This window comes from Vulpes vulpes, chromosome 12, assembly GCF_048418805.1.
Source record: "Vulpes vulpes isolate BD-2025 chromosome 12, VulVul3, whole genome shotgun sequence".
In the NCBI taxonomy this organism is placed as follows: domain Eukaryota; kingdom Metazoa; phylum Chordata; class Mammalia; order Carnivora; family Canidae; genus Vulpes; species Vulpes vulpes.
The window spans coordinates 115,181,924-115,202,552 of NC_132791.1; the positions used below are offsets into that span (position 1 = coordinate 115,181,924).

The window sequence follows — 20,629 nt, forward strand, 5'->3', positions numbered from 1 at the left end:
TCTGCAAGCCCATGGCAATTCGTGAACTTCAGATAAGGCGTTGCCTATTCTAGGAAACCTCTGCAGGCTGCCAGAGCTAGCAAGCATTTTAGGGACCGCCCGGTCCAACCCGTCCTGTCGGGGAGGAGGAAATGGAAGCCAGAGTCGAAGTCATAGAAGGGGAGTCATCACACGCCTTCTCAGAAGGAGCCTTGTTCTGACTCACCTTCCCTCTCAGATCCATGGGATGCAGGGCTGGGCCAGCAGCCCAGATGCTTGTCCCCACCAGCCAGGTGGAGAAGTACTGAGTGAGGTTTTAAGAACAGTGGACTATAGGATGACCTAAGGAGCTTTGGAAAAATATGGATGTGTGGGCGCCATGGCCAGAGATTCTGATTGGGTGGTTTGACATAGGCAGCATTCATGGAAACCGCTCTTTAAAAATCTCCTCAGCTGCCCACCCTAGACTGGAGACCCAGGACCCCACAAGAGATGGTTGGGCAGTACAGTACTTGGGTTACCCCATCCTTCTTCCAAATTTTCTAGTCTCTCCAATACCTAATGGAGTGAGAGAGAGAAAAGAAATGAACATTCATTCAGAATGAATGGGATATGGTGGGCTTTGGACCTGTGCAGATCTGGCTTGGACATCTATTAGTGGCCACACCACTAATATGTACGAGATGTGCTACCCAGAAAGTGTTTCTTAAGTTTGAGTCTCAGTGACCTCATAGGTAAAATGGTGACAATATCAATCAGTACCTCTCAATACGCTGTAGTGAGTTTTAAATGAGATAATCCACGTAAAGGGCTTAGCATGACGCCGGGCATATGTTGAGCACTCAATGAGTGCTAATTCCTAGCATCATCATCTTTATCGCTACAGCCAGAAGCCAGAATGATCCTGTCGTTAAGAGAAGCTAGGGACAGAAGTTGGAACATTCTTCGGGGCAGAGAAGGAGTTCATTAAATGGCTCAGAATGAAGATGGGCAGGAGCTAAGGAAGAGTGAGACTTAATTCCCTAGCAGACCCAGGGGAAGGGGTCTCTTTTGGAGATTTGCATTGGCTTTAGTTGATTGCAATTACGCTGTCCTTCGTCGTGCTGAAAATAAAATGAAACCCTAACAAAGTTCCAGGTTTAATTGAAATTTCCTGGGATCTGTTATTACATCGCTGTGATTGTTCTGTGCCACTAATGAGCCTGTGCTAGCTGATTATCCAAGTGTCTCTCCAGTCACTGTTCCATTATTGCATTATTAATGATCAGATATGATTGTCACAGCTGACGGCTTGAACATCAAACAGGCAGAGACAAGTCAGCAAGCCCAACAGATGGACAGATGGCCAGGGTGGGTGGAGCGGGGCCAGTGGGCAGGGTGTGCAGGCCAATAACCTGGTACCCAGAGCAGGAGGGGGAAAGGATGCGGATGCTAGTGTGGTGCAGAACCCAACTGAGGCTGCACTGAGATGGGCGGGGGGGGGGGGGGGGGGGGGCCTGGGCGTGGTGGCAGCTGAGAGGTCAGGACCTAAGGAGCTGATGAGGGGAACTGCTTCCTGTAGGTTGGTGACTTCTAGGAGTCCTAGCTCTCCACTGTTGGCTTCCCTGGAGAAATAGCCAATGAGTCATGATAAACATAAACAAAATTTAACGCTGCTTGACTAACGAAGTTAATGGGAAAATGAGAAAACCCCGATGTAAAGGGCAGGATGGGGAGAAGCAGGAAGGGTCCCTGTTCCCATGCAGGCCTGGGTGCTCATTTTGAGGAGATGCTGGGCACCTCTCTCCATCTCTGGTGAGCCCAGACCCCCAGATGGGGGCTTGCATTGTAGTGAGAGAGGGCCGGTGGCCCTAAAAGGGGCAGCCATGTGTCCTGGACACCGCTGGGGAGACCAGGGCTGGATGGGGTGACCTCAACAGAGCCCTCCTAGCCCAGTTTTTAACCAGAAAGCCTGGAAGGGATCCCATGTGCTGTTGCTATAAGAGAAGTTCTCTGGAAACTGCCAGAGTTGGCCCAAGCTCATGGTCTTCTTTAGAGATGGAAAAACGCTGGGCTCCAGGGATCTGACTGAGGAAAAAAGCCCCAGGCCCCCAACCCCTGTGTGGGCAGGCGGCCCATTCAAATCTAGAGGGCCCACAGGCTCCCCGAGTGGTTCCCCAGCCTGTCACCCTGTGCACCCCAGCCCCCATGCCGCCCCCGCCTTTCAGGAGGCATCCTTCCCCGAAAACACCAGACAGGATGAGGTCATATTAGGCACTCGATTGCTGCCAAATTTCATTCTTCTAAGATCAGCGTCGTGCTGACATGAAACGCAAGCCAGGAACGGGAGAGAGCACAGGGATAAACCGACGAGATGGAGAGGGAGGAAGCCCACGAGCAGGAGAGAAAGAATTGACATTTGAACATGGTTTTGTAATCGGAAAATTGATCCCAAGGCCACCCCCTCCCCTGGCGATAGGTGTGGGAGCTGCTGTGGTTTCTCAGAGCCCATGGCAGGGGCCACCTGTTCCGTTACCCTTGCTGCCTCCGGCTCGCTGTCTCCATGGCAAGGAGGCAGTGGCTGGGGGCTCCTGCAGCCATGGTTTCCCTGGCAACCCTCAGGCGGCCGCCCACCCCGGCCGCACATACTGGTGTGTCCTGGCCACCGCTGTGCCGCAAAGCTATTTTGGAGACATGGAGGCCCCTCTGCCCACATAGTCACCCACGGTCCCGCCAACACGCACACCGGTGTCCCTCTGTGCGCACCTGCCTCCGCGTGCGGGCTCTTGGCTGAACCCGTCCAGCCTACAGGATCCTGGGCTGACCAGCCTATCACGGGGACGTGCCCGCAGAAGGCACACAGCAGGTGGAGACCCTTGGGGTAAGCATCAGCTGGACACTTCCTCCTCCAGTCCTCAGGGAGGACCGAAGGGCTCCAATCAGGAGGATGGCCTCATGGCCTCTTCCTCCTCGGCTTCCCCCATGACCCTGGGCCAGTCAGTAGTAAGGTGCGTGATGAAGGCAATAGGATGAACACCACCTCGCCTATCCTCTGTCCTTCCTATGTAAGCAGAACAGCTGTTACTATCATCTCCAATTTAGAGAAGTGGAAGCCAAGCCCCAGAGAGGTTAAGGGACCTACTCAGGGCCCCTCGGCTAGAAATGGTGCTCAGACCCAGGACGCCGGGGCAAGTCTGGTCCGAGGATGTCTGGGAAGATCTTTGTTCCTGGTGGGTTGATCTTGCCATGTGTAGGCAGAGTGCGGGTTAGGGATGGGGAGTATAGAGAAACCGTGGTCCTGCCCTCAGGGGGCTTCTGGAGGCTACAGGGCAGGTGCAGGTGTGTGCCCACCTGTGCTCACATGCATGCCTGCATGCTGCCTGCCCATGTTCTGTAGGCTCGCCGAGGCCTGGGGGTGGGGGTCCCACCTCGCAAGGGGATTGTCTGTGTCAAGGCCTGGAGATGTGAAGGCAAGCGTCCCCTGGGGCTGGGGTTCACCTGCCCAGGACCTGCCAGGACCAAGACCACCTGTTATGGGATGAATGTCTGTCCTCCTCCAGATTTCTATGTGGAGGCCCTGATCCCCCATTTGATGGTGTTGGGTGGTGGGGCCTACAGGAGGTGATTCAGTTTACGTGAGGCCATGAAGGTGGAGCCCCCATCATGAGATCAGTGCCCTTATTAGAAGAGGAAGAGAGACCAGAGCTCTGTCTCTACATCCACAATGTGCGGACACAGCAAGAAGGTGGTTCTCTGTCAGCCAGAGAGAGAGCCCTGGCTAAGAAACCAAAGTTGCTGGCATCGTAATCTTAGACTTCTCAGCCTGTGAGACTGTGACTGTGAGACTGTGAGAAATGACTGTCTTTGGTCTTTTGCTGTAGTGGCCTGAGGACTAAGACACCACCTGTATTCTTTCCAGTTCCTGCCCTGATGCAGGAGCCTGGAACTCATCCCCAGGAGGGTTCCTCAGAGCCAGGAGGGAGCAAGGAGTACTTCAGATCCCTAAGGCCTGAGGCTGGAGGTGAGGGGGTGAAGTCTGGGAAACCAGGGGGCATCCTAGGCTGTCGTGAACCTCACCGCAGAGGCTGGGCTGAGGGGGCAGAGGCACCGGGATGAGGAAGGAGGCAGGGTGCTGAGGGCCAGGACAGGGAGCTGCCCTGGCTTTTCTTGCCCCTCTTCCAGGTGGGTTTCCTTGGCTGCCTCCCAGGAGAGCAGAGATGGGCCTGTGGCTTTCCCCCGCCACCAGCACCTCTAGGGGAGGTTCCCAGAGAGGCCATGGAAGAGGGGTAAACAATCCCAGGGGCAGCAGGCAAAGTGAGGAAGCCCCCAACCCCATCAACACACCGGAGCCCAGGACTGGTTCTGGAGCAGTGACCCTGCAGCCACCACATTGGGTGGTTCCCTGTGGGACCAGACTTCCCTCCCCCGTACCTCGGAGAAGGACCACCTGGGACTCCCCACACCTAGCCTGGGAGAGAAGTGCCCGCCTTGTTCTTAACATTCTCTCCGGAAAGAAATTACATTCTGGCAGCTTCTTTCTGTATCTCAGTCTTGGTCAGGAAATTTAGATTGGACGGACTTTGCAGGGTGTGTTCTATGCCAGGTGAAGTCATGAGCCTCGTCTTCGGTGATCCTTAGCACGACCTGCCACACCGGAGGCAGGACTCTGCCCATTTCAGTCACTGGGAAATGGAGGCTGGGGGACTTCGAGTGAATCAATCCCCCCCAGGTTCTGGCTCCCAAGGGTCAGAGCCGGGATGCGAACACTTTGATTTCAAATCCTGCATCCTGTTTCCTGATAACTGGCCACAGGTCCCACAACGTCGCAGTCCCTCTCTACCCTGGATGAAGCAAGTAGCTCCACAGCCCCTTGCAAACGCTGCAGCTACCTCCCTGGGCCAGGGGCTGGCCGGGAGTCTGAGGGGGGAGGCCTGGCGCCACTCTGTGCCCCTCTGGCCCCCTGCAGCCCACCCCTTGGCTGGCTGCTCGACTCAGAAAAGAGATAGAGACCCCTCGGTCCTTGTCATCTTGCCTGTCCCCACCCTTTCTGCTTTGGTCTCGAAATGTTGAGCTGATTATATTCCATGCTCAATCACCAGAAATAATCAATCTGTAATTAAAAGCATCCCCCAGCCCTTCCAAGCCTTCCTTGGCCTTCTCCTGCTCCTTCAGCCCCCTCCGCCTGCTGCAGCCGCCGCCTCTTTCCTCCCCTCCCACCTGCCTTTCCAGCACAGAATCATTTTAATGAGATTTCTCTGTTACAAATGACCAGTTTGTAATAATTATATTTTGCGTGGCAATCGTGGTTTCAAAATGATTTAAAGCAGGGAAGGCTCCAATTTATTAGGCATCAAATTTTCTGTGGTGAACTTTTAACTGGAAGCCACGCTCAGACACGGAGGGGGCCATCTCTGCCGCCCTGGGATGAGCAATAGTCCTGAAATATTGATGGCCTGCGGATGGAAATGCAGTGGGGGAGATTTAACTTTTATTAAAATAAATGGATCTTAAAACAACAGCTGGGCTGTCCTGGGGGTCCCACACACCCCGCCGCCCTCCTCCATAGCAGAGGGAAAGGAACTCGGCACAGGGGAACAAGGGAGGGGGGCCCCCCAGCCAGAGTGAGGCTGGCGAGGAAGAGCATGAGCTTGGGGGCTCTGTTGTCGCACAGGACTCTGTGTGCCGAGGGGAGGCGTCACCATACGCACCTGTAGACCCTCTTTACAAAATTCTGTGAAGAGCTGTAGTGAAAGCCAGCAACCAGGTAGTGTCTGGGACTTCTGATGTTGAGATGAACCTGGGTTCAAACCCAAGGTGTGCTTTCTCTACCTGTGTAGAGCATTTATGGCCTGTGCCCACCGCCCCCCATCATAACCTTCTCCGTCCTCACCTTGACGCATGTCTAACCATTTGGTGACCCGAGGGAGAATTTTCCCAGCACAGTTTGCTCCTTGGGGTGGGGGGGAGGCTTTCCTCCAGGGTGGTGGAACACCATAGTGAAAGCCTTGCCATGTTTATCAGCAAAACACAGAGTTTCCGGGCGCTTCTTTGCCCCAAACGCTGTCGCGGGACGGGCCACAAGCTCCGAGACTCTTCTGTAGCCCAGATAAGAATTGGGAAGCTGCTCTATCAACATTCCTGCCCTGGGAGGGCCTGGTGAACCAGGACCGAGATGTTTCCTCTTCGCTTGCCCCGTCCCTGCCCAGAGCCTGGCCCAGGGTAAATGCTCGACGCGTGAAGGATTGTCAGGAAAGGCAGGGAAGCTGACGCCGCAGAGCCAGACACAAGGGCATCTGGTTTTCATCTCCTTCAGTGGTCCTCTTCTGGACATTCTGGGTGAACAAACCTGTCTTTCCCACTTGCCTACTCCTCACCCCCCACACATCCCCTTCTCCTCCCATCCCCTTCTCTTCCCCCAGACCCATAGCTATTGGCTTTCTCTTCTTTACCGAGTTATTGGCCTTCTGTGTCTCCACGACTGTGTTCTAGAACTGTCTTGTCTGACCCCATCCATCCCACCAGGCCATTCCTCTGTACAGGATCCTCCCACCCCATGTGCCCATCACCCAGGGCGGCACCCTGCTCCCAATGCATCTGCACCCACCCTGTCAGCTCCGTCCTGGTCTTAGGCGTTGGTCTCCTCCCAGCCAGCCTCTCTCCCTGCCACCCAGAGAGAGCTTTCTGAATTGATAACTTCCCATGTGACTCCCTGGCTTAAAATCCTTCAGAGGCTTAGCATTATCTTTTCTTCGGCGACAGTAAATATTTGTCAGCTACCTACTATGCACCAGGCACTCTGGATAAAGCCCTAACTCCTGGGCCTGAGTGCCAGGTCCCTCACAGTCTGGCCCTGTCCTGGGCCCCCACCCCATCCTGGGCTGGGGTGCCAAGTGCTCTAACCCTCCCGTGCCTCGGTGTTTGCTCTCTACCTCCTCCCTGGGACACTTCTTCTCCTTGTCCCATCGCTCCTTCCTAGCTTTATTACCTTATCTTCTGAGACAGTTCTGGTATCCCTTCCCCCAGGAGCCCTTTTCCAGTCACCAGGCTAGGCCAAATGCCCCCCAGGGCACCACTTATCACCCTGTACTCTAAGCTTGTAAACCACCAGGCCAGTCCCCTCTGTGAGCTCCCGAGGCAGCGGGGCCACATCCTGTGCCACGTCATCTTTCCAATGCCCCGAGCACAGTAGGGTCTCACAACAGGCATTCTGAAAAAAACAACTATGTTCGTTGGCTGCTGTGTATAAGCTTTTTCTTCATTTTTGAGTTTCTTTTTTATGTATGTTCTGCAGCAGGGACAAGCCCACTCACTGACTAATAGACAGTCCAACTTATTAAGGTCTTACTATTTGTCAAGCATCTGCTAAATTCTTAACATTCATGATCTCACGAAATCCTCATTAGGTGAGGCAGGTATATTATTAAGCATTATTATTTCCAATTTACAGATAGAGGAACAGGCTTGGAGAGGTTAACTGCTGAACACTTGCACGTGAACCCTCGTGTCCAATTCCAATGCTTGGCCACTTGAGCACTGGGCTACACGGTCTCCACTCACCGCCTGGATTAACCTACCTGGCCTAGCTCCTTGGGGAGGAGGCTCAGGTGCCCCAACCTCCTAGGTGAGGCTTGGCGTCTCTGGTGCTCTGGCTGTTGTCCCTCTGTGCTGCCCGTGCCACCTGCACCAAGCAGCAGAGGGAAGGCTTGTCACCCCAGGCCAGGCTGGATTCTTTCTGGGAGCAGCCCAACCCTGGCCTGGAAGACAGTGTGAGAGGGGAGGATGAGCCAGGGTCTGCTCCCCGCTGGCTGGCTGTCGAATACCAGTGTGTCTGAGTGTTTGAGTGGGTGCAGAGCTTTGAGGGCCCCTGGGAGACTCCGTTAGTTTTGGCTGGGAGTCTGTGGCAGAGGTAAATGACTGGAAAGCTCCCATGAGAGGGGCACAGGAGTCCAGGACAGCTGCATCTGGGACTGCTTCTCCGAGTGCCAGCGCTGAGATCAAGTCACTTAGCAGGGCACCGGCAACATGGGCCATGCAGCCAATCACCACCCGGTGGGAGGCCGGCAGCATTAAATTGGGAGGAAAAATGCTTCAAAGGCTGCCTTCCCAGCTAGAAATTCCTCGGGGAAGCAAGTTCCAGAACCATTGAAGCAGCATTTTTTCTGCCTCGCTTCCAGGAAGAAGTGGCCCCAGGCTCAGGGTGGGGCTGGAAATGACTGTCCAGGTTGCTCCAGCAACCTGGTTGGGCCTGTGGCTTCTGACTTCCTGACAAATTGCCATGGAAAGTAAGATCTGATTCCAAGAAATGAGAGTCAAGTTTTTTCAGAAACCCCTTCTGGAGGGAGAGTTTGCCCCAAAGGTCATTATGCTATTATTACACTACTGTAGCATCTTCTTTGGGGCTTGCATTTGAAAACTTGAAAAAAAAAAAAAAACCAACACGGTAGAAAGCAGGTAGCTGGGGACCTTGTTAAAACTCAGAACTTGATCCATAGATCTGCCCTAGTGCCTGAGATTCTGCATTCCTTACCAGCTCCCAGGTGGTGTGGATGCTGAGGACACTGTAGTGTCACCATTTCCTGGCTCTGAGACCTGGAGCCCATTATGTAATCTCCCCAAGGCTCAGTCCCTCATCTATAAAGTGGAGACGAGAACAGCTACCTATCAGGCTGCCGAGGGGACCGAAGAGATGACATATGTCAAAGTGATCAGTAAGTAGGGGAGACGCAGGTAAAGTACCTGGCACGGAGCAGGTGTTCAACGCATAAATCTTTTTTTCCCTCGTTCAAAGTGCTTTTGCATTCTGTTTCATTTGAGCCCACGGAGCAAGCGCAGCAGGTGCTATTCATCCCACTGTACAGATGAGGAATCACTCACAGTGAATTAGTGGCCGGGGTGCACTAGGTCCTAGGATTCCCGCTCCAAGACCCGTGTTCTTCCCACTACAGCACATTCCTTCCCGGGCAGACCGGAGATTTATGTGTCCACCAGATGAGGAGCAAGTTGGTACCTATGGTGAAAATCCTGACAATACTGCAGAAATCTGTGTAGGGCTCTCACTGGGCAGCCAGCCACGGTTGGCCTTCTGGAATCCCGGGGGAGAGCTTGGAACTTGGAAGACAATGTTCCCATTACATGGCTCCCCTCTGGGCCTGCTTGCTCATTGATCCCAATAAGCATTTAGGAAAGAACAAATGCTTGGACCATCTTCCCTCAAGAGCAAGAAAGCACGTGGGTGAGAGATGAGACGTAGCATTCCTGCTGTCTCCTGTTGACTTGAGAGTCTTCTCCCCTTGGCCCCAGCTATCAGAGGCATCGTAGAGGCAGGGCCGGGAGAAGAGAGCAGGAGGCAGCTCTGGCCAGGCCACACATCTGGCTACCACAGCTCTGGGAAGGTTGGAACAATTCAGTACATTCTTCCCTTCCTCCCAGCCTACCCGGCCACATGTTGGCTATAGCCTCTGTACTGGCCTGCTCCTCTGCTCGGGACAAGGCTCAGGAAAACCCAGCTCTGAGGTCCTGGGGAACCAAGTGGAAACCTTGCCTTGTGTCTGTCTGGTGAGGCCTTTCTTGATGAATTTTCACAACTTCCCTAAGAGGTCAATGCTGTCTTTGTGTTACAGATGAGGGAATGGAAGAACCACATGGCCTTGTACATTTGGACATTCGGAGACACAAGAGGCATTAGGATTTACACTCCTCAAGAATGTCCGGAGTCTTCTGGACCTTATTTGTAGGGAATCCTCAGGCATACAGGAAAGGAAGGAAAGATGAAGACTGGATTTGTTGCAAAGTCCATGGCATTGGTAACATTTCTAGAAGAAACATCCAACCTGCTTCCTTTCTGGTCATGAGGTCCAGAAAGGGGTTGTTATAGCCTTCCTGAGGTCCTTCCAGGAGGTCAGGAGCTTCTAGAATATTCCACTGGAAGGGCATGGCTTTCATTGGGCAGCAGGCACCCCTATAATCTTAGATGGTGAGTACCCTGGCTATTAGCCCATGACTGAGTTAGTTCCGACCCCACCCAGGCAAAGGCCAGGTGTTCCAGGTCCCATTACCAGCTTAACAGTCGAGTTTGGCTCGCATGTACTGTTATAAAGCACTTTTACATGTGTAATCTCATTGGATCCTCATGACACCAGGGTAGATTAGGGTGGGTGTCAAGAAAACCGAGGGAAAGAGCTAAAAGCATTCGGTTTAAGTCATAAGAAAGAGGAGGACTCCAACCAGGGTCTTCCACATTTGCACAACAACATGTAGCTTCTCTTAACAGCCAGTCTGTGTGTTCCCCAGGATACCTGACTAAATGCAAAACACCTCTATGGACATAATCTCATCTTAATTTCATAACAGCCCTGAGAGGCAGACAAAAGTCAGTAATATGATCCCCATTTTACAGATGGAGAATCCGATGTGCTCAACCTGTGCCTAGATGGTTCTGTTGGGGGAAGCAGGGAGGATGGGCTAGATGTAAGGAAATGCGGGTGAGGGCAGAAGCTATGTGTCCATTCAGACCTATATACCCTGTTTAGAAGCTTCCTTGCTACAGCATTCTTACCACTTTCACAGGAGGGTGTTAATTAAATTAATTGTCCTTGTTAAGAGGCTTTGGTGGGGTTCCCTAGGGCAGCACAAAGATCCAGAGAAATTGCAGGAGGGAGCAGCTAATTTCTGGAAAATTGCAATGCCACCGTCTCTCCTCCCCAACAATTAAGGTGCCTCCTCCTGGTTGGGCATCTTTTCTTGCCTACCTGGAAAGAGCACCCTAACCACCAATGAACGCCTTTTGCGACTGTCCTTGACCTGGTGGGGAGGGCCTCACGGATAACACGTGGAGTACAGCGTGGACTTAACGTGTGTACTTTACGTGTGCCTGTGCTTGAGAAGGAGCGTGGCTATCGCCTTCCCTGTGCATATAGACATTTGTGTATGTGTGTGTGCACGCAGCACTGCACGTGGGGTCAAGTGTGTACCTGTAACCGATGGACATGACCCCCCCACCTGAGGGCCTACTCAGCACACGGCTTCCTCCTACGGCCCTGCGCCGTCTTGTCCCTGTGGCCTGCTGTTTCAGTGAGTTGTCAAATGCAAACATCAACTTCACAGCATCTCCTTTCTGGGGCAGCCAGGACAGGCAGGTAATTTATCAAACATTACTTAAAATAGTCCTCCAGCCTCTCGCTCCTCTCTCGATGCAGTCTGATTCTCGATTGTTTCTTCTTTCTGTCTCTTGTTTTTCTGCCCAGAGATTGACAGCCCCCTGCTAACACAGCCTTAGAAACGCCAGGTGCTGGTGGAACCGACACCTCACTCTGCCTCAGCCTCCGTCCCACAACTAACTGCTCCCAGGCTGACTCAGGCGTCACTGCGGTGGCTCCTGTCTGCGTTTCTGCTCGGCGGGCTGATGGATGAGGCCGCATCCCCCGCACTGCAGAACACTCCGGAACCAGGGGCATATCTGCTATGATCTGCTGAGTTATGGACTAGCTAATGAGACTCCTCCTGACACCAGCAAGCCCGTTACTGCCCTCATTTTGCACTGTTCCCAATTCTCTAGCCTTTTAAGCAGACCCTGTCTTGTGACCCTGTGAACCAGTCTGCTGTCCTCTTCAGAGATTTAAGAGAATGAGACGAATTTGCATTCTCTGTCATCTCCACTTCCAAGATGAAGGAGCCAAGGGCAGCCAAGGGGGAGAGAGTTCTATTATAGGGAAATACTGGTGTTGGAGTAGCTACTGGTTGCCAAGTGCTGTGCTAGGTGCTTGAAGTTATTGTCTCATTGCATTTTGTGTGATAGATAATATCTCCGTGTAGAGAGAACTGAGAACAAGAGCCTGTGTGAGACCCAGAGGAGGTAAGCAGCCTGCCCTAGGTCAGCACGTCGGAGTTCATGGCAAGCAATAAAAACGGACTCTGGCTAACTTAGAGAAGAAAATTGGAGAGGAAGAAGCTGATAGCCTACAGATTGTGTGGGAAGCTTAGAATACATGCATGAACCAACATGGCGGAGTGAGGGTCAAGACCACACCAAGAGGAGTCGTTTGGGGGCCACTGCACTTTGGCTACTGCCAAAATGCATTTCAAATCAGTTCCATGCCTTTATATCCTTATCTTAAAATCCCAAGTGCCAAGTGGTATCATGTGAGGGTTAGTAGGTCATGCTGCCAGGGGTCAGGGCCCCTTTAGTGGATCCCAACTCCTACCTAGAATCACCTGATGGGCTCCCAAATACAGAAAGGGGGTTCTAGAACAGAGCTGCCAACACCTAGTGAATGAGCAACCCAGACCAGTGGTCCCAGCCACCACAGGGCAGGTAAAAGGTCGAGCAAGCACAAAACCATGTCCTCCTGGTTCCAAATCATGCGCTTTCTCTACCGCCACCAGGGTGGTAAAGTTCAAAATATCTAACAGCTGGTGGGACACTGACTCTGGCCAATCTGAATAGATGCCGCCAGAAATAAGGGTTCCTCCATGGCAATGCCCAAAGCTGATGATCCATTCTACACACAAAGCAAAATTAGAACTCAGGGCTCCTGGATGCCTAGGAGCCCATGCTGTTGGGAACATGCTTTCCAAGCCTTTCCATAGAAAATGAAAATACTTGATGGCACGCTGGGGTGAACTTGAGGCAATTGAGAAAGCCAGGGTGGTGAGGAGGGAGGGAGAGAGGGAGGGAGGGAGGGAGAGAGGTGGCGGAGATGCATGGCTTGGTAGGGGAAAGCTCATTATATTTTCCTTACATTATACTATGATGATATAAATAAAATAAAATCTCCCTGAACTCCAAGCTTTGATAGCCAACCACCTGCTGGACGTCTCCACTTCGAAGTATAATAGACATCTCAAAAATGGCGTATCTCCATCTGAACACCTGGCCTCCCCACCGTCACCACCAGCTTGCTGTATCTGCTGTCTCCCCCAGCTCCGTTAATGGTCTTGTTTATTCTTCTAGCTGCTCAGGCTAAACCCTGTGGAGTCACCTGCGACCTGTTCTTTCATATTCTACAGGCTCAACACCTTGTATGCGTGTCTGTATTATGTGTGCACACGCGGTACATCCGGAAAATCCTCTGGCCTCTACCTTTAGAGTGTGTTCATAAACTAGCCACTTTCCCTGCTCTCATTTTGTTCTAAACCATTGTCACTTGTCCTCTGAATTCTTACAATAGCCTCCTAACTAGTCCGCCTCCTCTGATCTCCACGCCTGCAGCCTTTTCTCAAATACAATGGCCAGAGTGATCCTTGGAAAGTGTCACTTCACTGCTACAAGCCCCAGATGTCTCCCCAGTTCACTCGGAGTGAAGAAGGACATTCTTAAAATGTCCCACAAGGCCCCTTATAATCTCTCCTCCGTCACCTCTCCAATCTCATCTTGCTCTCTTACGCTCACTGCTCTCCAGCCGCAGAAGCCTCCTTGCTGTTGTTTGAACACACCAAACTTGCTCTGCCTCAGGGCCTTTGCACCTGGTCTTTCCTCTGCCCCAATCCTTGCCCCTAGATGTCTACGTGGCTTACTTCCCCACGTCTTGCAAATCTTTGCTCCAATGTCACCTTCTCAATAAGGCCTGCCCTGACCGCCTTATCTTCTCTATCTCTTGTATGCAGCTCGATTTTTTCCTTAGTACTCATCACCTCACTTGCTATATTATATTATTACTTATTCTTTGCCTCTCTCCACTAAAATACAAACTCCAAAGGACAGAGGTCTTTGTCTGTTTGTTCAGGGATATGTTCCCCAGAGTTAGAATATTACTTGGCTCTCCAATCATATTTGTAGAAGGAGTGAATAAAAATAAAAAACATCAAGGGTGATATTAAAAATTTAAATTTGCCGAGATTTTAGACTTTGGAAATTTAAAAAACGTTTTCCAATTTTTAGATGGTAACTTAATATTGTTTCTACGAACATAACCATTATATCGGGTTTTCTGTTTGAAATGCCTCCAGGTAATTCCTGTTCCAGGTTTTCAATACAGATCTCTTCAAATTCTTGATAATCTTCATTGACAAGAAACTTCACGTGCAAAAGTCGGCAGCACATTCAAAATTTTACGGCCGTTGGAATTATATTTAAAGCCTTTCGGAGAGCTCTTCCTTTTCTTTCATTGACAAATGTAACGTTAAACTATCTTGTGATGATGCTAATGGATTTGAATGCTACGGAGTGTTTTCATATCAGGTATTTAAAATAATGCTGAAGCTCTGATTTTGAGGAGATGTGTGTGCATTGTCAGGGGGTCGCCCTGCAGCTTTGCTTGGGTGCCACTAAAGGGGCACAGGAGCTATAAATGTTTAGAAGCATTTGATATTTGTGAAGATACAGAGTTGAAGAGTATCGTGAAGATACACTACGTGGACGTGCATCTACCAGCAGCCCCGCTCACCCTCCCTGTCCCCAGCCCTGACAGCACCTTAGGGTCTCTGCTATGCACCTGGGTGCTCCAACCCAAAATACTGCCGGCAACTATAGAGCAGTGGCCTGTCCTAAGCTGGCAATTCCAGTACACATCCAGGTAAAGCAGCATCTCCTGGGCCAGGTTTAGTACATCATGGTATAGCAGACTGTGAAGGATTGCTCAGGGTCACTGCTGAGGAGGACCCTAGGACACCTGCCCCACTCCTGCTATTTTCCAGAGCACCTTGGCAAGGGCACTCCAACAGCCCCTGTCAATCTCAGAGCTTTGAGACCTACTAGCAGCTCATCAGTGCAGTGTGGCCCACCATTTGGGAAGCTCTACCTTGGAACACTTGGGCTGGCGTCCCACTTGTACACTAACCAGCCTGGGCAGGTCACCTCACTTCCCTGGATTTAGGATTCATCATCTATGAATGGGGAGTTTGGATAAAATTAATGCTTCTCAAATGCTTGTCATGGACCTCTAGGATTCTGGGAAGAGCCTCAGGGATGATTTGTGATGAAGGAGAACCTGAAAGGGTCCAAATGGGAAAGAATTTTCCTCGTGTCCCTCTTCAACCAGAACACTTCCGCTTTGATCAGTTTCCGATACTGACATCCCACAGAAGATTTTGGTAAGAGGAGAGGTTTCCGTTGCTAACATAAAAGCTTGAAAACCAGTGTATCGACCGGGAGTGATCGCGTACTCCTGGGCCCCCTGCCTGCCCTTGTCCCTTTACTCAAGGGGAAAATCCTTCTAAATGAACGTTTAACCAGTGTGTTAAACAGATGCTAAACAAATGCCATCTTTCTTTAATAAAAATATGATCAAGAATTTCCAAAGTGGTAGGATGCCTGAGTGGCACAGTGGTTGAGCATCTGCCTTTGGCTCAGATCATGGTCCCAGGGTCCTGGGATCGAGTCCTGCATCGGGCTTCTTGCATGGAGCCTGCTTCTCCCACTGCCTGTGTCTCTGCTTCTCTCTGTGTCTCTCATGAATAAATAAATAAGAATTTCCAAAGTGGCTACTGGTGGGATTTTCCTGATGCAGTGGGGGTACATGACCCATGTGTCTTGTCTCTGTGTCTCAAAGGCTTCTTTCTTTGGGATCTTCCATTCTGGCTCCAGCTAACCCTAGCCTCTTTTCTAGTCACATTCAGCCTAGGGGGAGGGATGGAATGCTCTCCTTTCTTCCCCCCTGGCATGGGGGAGACCAAGTTGGAACTTGGTTCAAAACATACTTTACAAGAAGCTAGGGAATCACTAAAGGGGAGACTGGGATACAGCTAAGCTATCTGGTTCCAGCTCTGACTGGCCCTCCAAGGCTTAAATGTTGCATCCTCTCCCCACTGGTTTCTTTTTTCCCCCTTTATATAAATATATATATATATTTAAAAAATATATTTATATATAAAAATATTTTTTATTTTTTTATTGGAGTTCAATTTGCCAACATATACTGTAACACCCAGTGCTCATCCCGTCAACTGTCCCCTCAGTGTCTGTCACCCAGTCACCTCATCTCCCCCCCACCTCCCCTTCCAGTACCCCTTGTTCATTTCCCAGAGTTAGGAGTCTCTCATGTTTTGTCACCTTCTCTACATTTTCTGGAAAACTGTATGGAGTTTCCTCAAAGAGTTAAAAATAGTTGTGTATCTCTGGATTTTCCTCCACAGGACAGACACCATTTTAGTGACCATCAACCAGCAAACCTCAGATAAAACATTTACTATCCTCAATATCCAGGGCCGTGGATGCATCCATGTCTCCTTCACAAATGCAGGTTTCTTGGGGTGGGGGGGAGATCCACTCTTTCTCTGATAGAACTTTTTTTGTGGCAAGATGCCACCTTCTTAGAGGCATTCCCCACAGCTAAACCCTATGACAACACACAAATATTACCCCTAAAAGATGGATCCAATAATTGACCAGGGATTGTTTTCTTTACAAATGCTGAAACATGGGGTGGGGTTGGAACAACTTTTTAATACCCTACAACTTGATGAGGGCAAAGAGGGCATTTAGATGTGAGGCCCTGGATGGGACACCAGGGCTTTTGGTCTATCCCGGTGCCCTCCCCAAGGCACCTGTGTGGAGGGGAGAGAGACCCAATGGGCCTCAGACCTCGTATTTCTGTCCATTGAGACAATCAGAGCAGAGAGTTTGGGCAGAGGTACCTCTGTCCAGAATTCAGACCCCAAAGGGATGGCTTTGTAATGGACAAAGACAATCTGGCCCTTCTGGTAGGTTCAGCCCAAGTCTCCTCAATGATAGTCCTATCTTTGAAAGAGCTTAGGGACAGGAATGTAGAGAATGTCAGAGCCCAGGGCTTCTCCTTCCCTAAGATTTGGAGACTTGCAAGAATACTTTTGTTTGCTTATTTATCCTGTTGCCTCAAATTAGAAGGGAAAGGAGAGAAAATGAGTGGGAAATATCAGAGAGGGAGACAGAACATGAGAGACTCCTAACTCTGGGAAACGAACAAGGGGTAGTGGAAGAGGATATGGGCAGGGGGATGGGGTGACTGGGTGATGGGCACTGAGGGGGGCACTTGATGGGGTGAGCACTGGGCATTATACTATATGTTGGCAAATCAAACTTCAATAAAAAAATATACAGAAAAAAAAAAAGTGAAAACCAGAACAAAGGAACCAGAGACATTCCTCAGGATGGAATTACCTACATAGCCTTAGCCTTGGGGTTTGATCTTGCTAAGACAGTTTGGAGTCCGTCATCCTTTTGCAACATACCAACTATCCCAAGGTCCCCCTTTCATCTGCTGGCTTCTAGGGCTGTGCAAAGTCCAATTGTGAAGGAAGGAGGTAGCTGGCCCTTCTGGGTGTCTGGGTCACTGCAAGCCTTCCCGGGCTTCCACGGGCAGATTTTCATACTTAGGATATCAGTTCTGATCCCTCGTCCCACGGGGGAATGGCCAGAGAAATGGGAGAAGGGGGGTGCTGGGAGAAGGTTGCTGACTGGGGCTAAGGTTCACCTCCCTTCATCCTTTTATCCCAGCTGGAGGCCACCTCTTTTGAGTCTTGCCTGCTCAGATGTGGCCTGGTGGGGTGCAAAGAAAAGTCCGGGGCACCCCATCAGAAGACTGACTTCTGCTTATTTTTACTGTCTGTATTTTGGGCAAAGTATCTCAATTCTCGGAGCCTCAAGGAAAGGAAAAGCCTCAAGTAGGATCCCTCCTGTCAGGAGAGTCCATCTCAAATGGAGCCGGGAAGCCGTGAGGGGAGTAGGGCTTGCTTATTCATGTCCACTCCTGCTCAGAACATGAACTTCAAATATAGCTCGTTGCCAAACCACAATATCTTTCCTCTTGCAGCTTAAGACAGCAGGCTGCAAATTCAACAGATAATAGACTCTTTCAGCTCATCGTCATTCTGCAAAACGATCTAGGTAAGCTTTCCTGGCATTCCTCTTTTTGCCTTTCAAGACCCTCTGCTTCCCCCACCCCTCAGCAGAGCACGATTTGGGGTTTTCTCCCAAACCTGTGTCTCCCCAGATTGCAATTTCAAAGGCCTAAATAAATTTTGTTTGCCTTGCAGCCTCCTTGCAAATTTTGTTTGACAGCTTCCTCCTATGTGAAATTGGGATAATAGCCCATTATTTTGTTCTTGCAGTGTTGGTAAGAATCAAATGAGATAATGCTTACAAATGGCCCTATGAAATGATAAATACTTTTCAGAAAGTTTCCATGGTGTATGTGTGTGCACGTGTGTGCATGAATGTATGTATTATATATGATCCATTGGGACAGAGAGAAAACTGGCTCCCCCGAGATGTCATTCCAAGCTTCCCATGTAAATTGCTACACAGTGGGGACTGGAGAAGACCAGAAGAGCTCAAATACCTTCCGGTGAGAATTAACTGGGGTAGAAAGGGTTGGGGAGGAAGGCCAGCCTTTGAAATAACCATGCTCTCAGTCTATACCCTGGTGCCAGAAGGAAAGCAAGAGGCCACGGGTAGAGTTGGGCTCTGACACCTGGAAGAGGAGATTTGGGGCAGGGACTGTGCCTAGAAGTTTCGTCTGGAAAGCAGCTCCTCTGACCCACTGCTTCACGTTGACCATGCTTCCTCTAACTTCCCATCACTGTTGTAAAGGTGACCAGGAGGAGCAGACACTGCCACCTGCACCCTGTCCTCTCCGCCCCCCACCACCCCCACTGGCAGCCAGGTTTCTGAGAGAGAATTGAATTCAACTCCACAAGGATTTATCCAGCCTCTCCTACAGCGCTTCACATTTTTTATGGTGCTTTCTAGTTGACAAAACTCATATTGATTATCTTCCTTTGATTCTCGCCCCAACGTTGGAAGCAGGTAGCAGATAAATCAGTATCCTTAATTTCCAGAAAAAGAAAATGAGACTCAGGAAATACATGATTCACCTAAGGGCACTCGGCTTACAGGAGCAGAGCTAGAAGTCACATTTAGGGCTTCTGACCATGTGTGAAGTCCTTCAGCAGCTTGTTTGGGTTTGCATCTCAACTCCTTGCCAGGGCACAAGAAGCTGGAAAGCATCTGCACGCAACTCCCTCTACTAAGAAGGCTCCCTCAGCTTGTCGATGGGGAGGGTTTAGGCCCACCGCACCCCCAATCCTCTTCACATGCCCTGTTTCCATGGTCATTCCATGTTTACTCACTGGGGCCTGCTCATCTCTTCATCTCCAGCATCTCACAGAGTGCCTGGCACATAATCCACATTTATTAATAATGAATACATAAAATCATGGGCATTTTAAGTAGGAAAATGATAGAAACAGCCTCAGTGGTCAGTAGCAGCAGTGGCATGATTAAATAAACCACGGCACATCCCCTAGATGGAATATTATGCAGGTATTAAAAGTTATGCTGATTAAAAATTAATACCGACTCGAAAAATTCAGAAGATATAGTGTTCTGTGAAAACTCAAAATACAAAGTCGTCCATACATTATGGTCACAGCTATATAAAATGACACAAAAGCAAACTCTCAAGAATTAACCCAAGGGAAAAGAAGTTGAGATGGTGGGTGATTTTCCTTCCTCCCAACTTTCCATAGCATCCAGGTTGTCTATAAGAGACATGCATTATTTTTATAATGAATACAACAGTGACACAAATGGTAAATGATAGATACAAAGGTAGTAAGGGAATTGACTGTTTTCAGTGTTCATATCTGTAGGTGCAAGTGACTTACTTCTCTGGTGCTGCAAATGTACTAATAGGATGTCAGAGCCATTGTTTAAAAATCTGGAGAATTCCCAGGGGCTGGGAAAATAATCCGGGAGACAGGCCATCTGAAGATGTTGCACCCAATTTTAGAAAATAGAGTGGTGATCATTAGTAACTCTGCCTCCGGTTCACCAAGAATGAAGCCTCCCCGACTCCCCTCATTTTCCTCTTGGATGAAGTTACTGGATGGGTAGATAAGGAGAATGTTACAGACATAATGTGCATCGATTCTGCAGTGTTATTGACAAAGCCTCTCTTGTCCTTATGAACAAGGCAGAGAAATGTGGGCTGGGAGACAGCACTTTGTAAAGGTGGACTTCAGGGAGATTGAACAACAAATGCAAATCACACACTTTAGTAGATGCGATGCTGTTCTGGAGCAGGGATGGTGATCCGTGACACGTGCACCACCGTGCTCTCCCCAAGGCCGGCATCACTAAGCAGCTACATCACTCTTTTCCCCTGAATCCAGATGGAGTTCTGGAATCCTTGGTGTAGGGCTCCAAGCAGCCATCAGCCAGCAGAACAGACACGCCACCTATTAGCCATCCTCAACTGACAGGTCAGTCTTAGGCACATGCCCCAGGACTCTTCCGGACTCAATCCTGTTCAACATGTTTATTAATGATTTGGAGTGAAGAAAGCAGGTGTATCTGATTTAGAGGTGACCTAAAGTTGGGGGTGTGGAGGCTAGAGTCAAATTTTAAACCATCTGAGCACATTATAATATGGGACAGAAACCAAGGAATAATTTTTACAGCAACATGTATAATCCCGTACTTGAGTTAAAAAAGGAATTCCAAAAAAAAAAAAAAAAAAAAAAAAAAAAAGGAATGGTGATACTATGACTTGATAGCAGTTCATGGAAGGGGGAAAGGAGGAGACAAACATGAGGTTTTAGCTGATTCAAAGCTCAACTTGAGCCGTAGAATAGGTGTGGCTGTGAATAAGATCAATACAATCTCAGGCTTTGTTGATGGAATATAGGGGCCAGGCTGCAGAGGTAAAGATGGTCTAAACTCATCCAGACCTAGGCTTGAACTGCAACGTTAGGGCCT

General features: G+C 49.9%; 1 long non-coding RNA gene across 2 annotated transcripts in view; it reads left to right on the forward strand.

The window, feature by feature from the left end:
- The window catches only part of LOC140594689 (uncharacterized), a 56,639-nt gene extending 38,590 nt beyond the window's left edge, over positions 1-18,049 (forward strand). The window contains exons 3-4 of one of the 2 annotated variants that reach the window (XR_011995800.1): positions 13,903-14,985; positions 17,682-18,049. This is a non-coding gene — a long non-coding RNA (uncharacterized lncRNA). Of the gene's footprint in view, positions 1-11,201; positions 15,370-17,681 lie in introns of those variants that run through there. The other variant, XR_011995801.1, reaches the window with a different exon arrangement.
- The last annotated feature ends 2,580 nt before the right edge of the window (positions 18,050-20,629 follow it).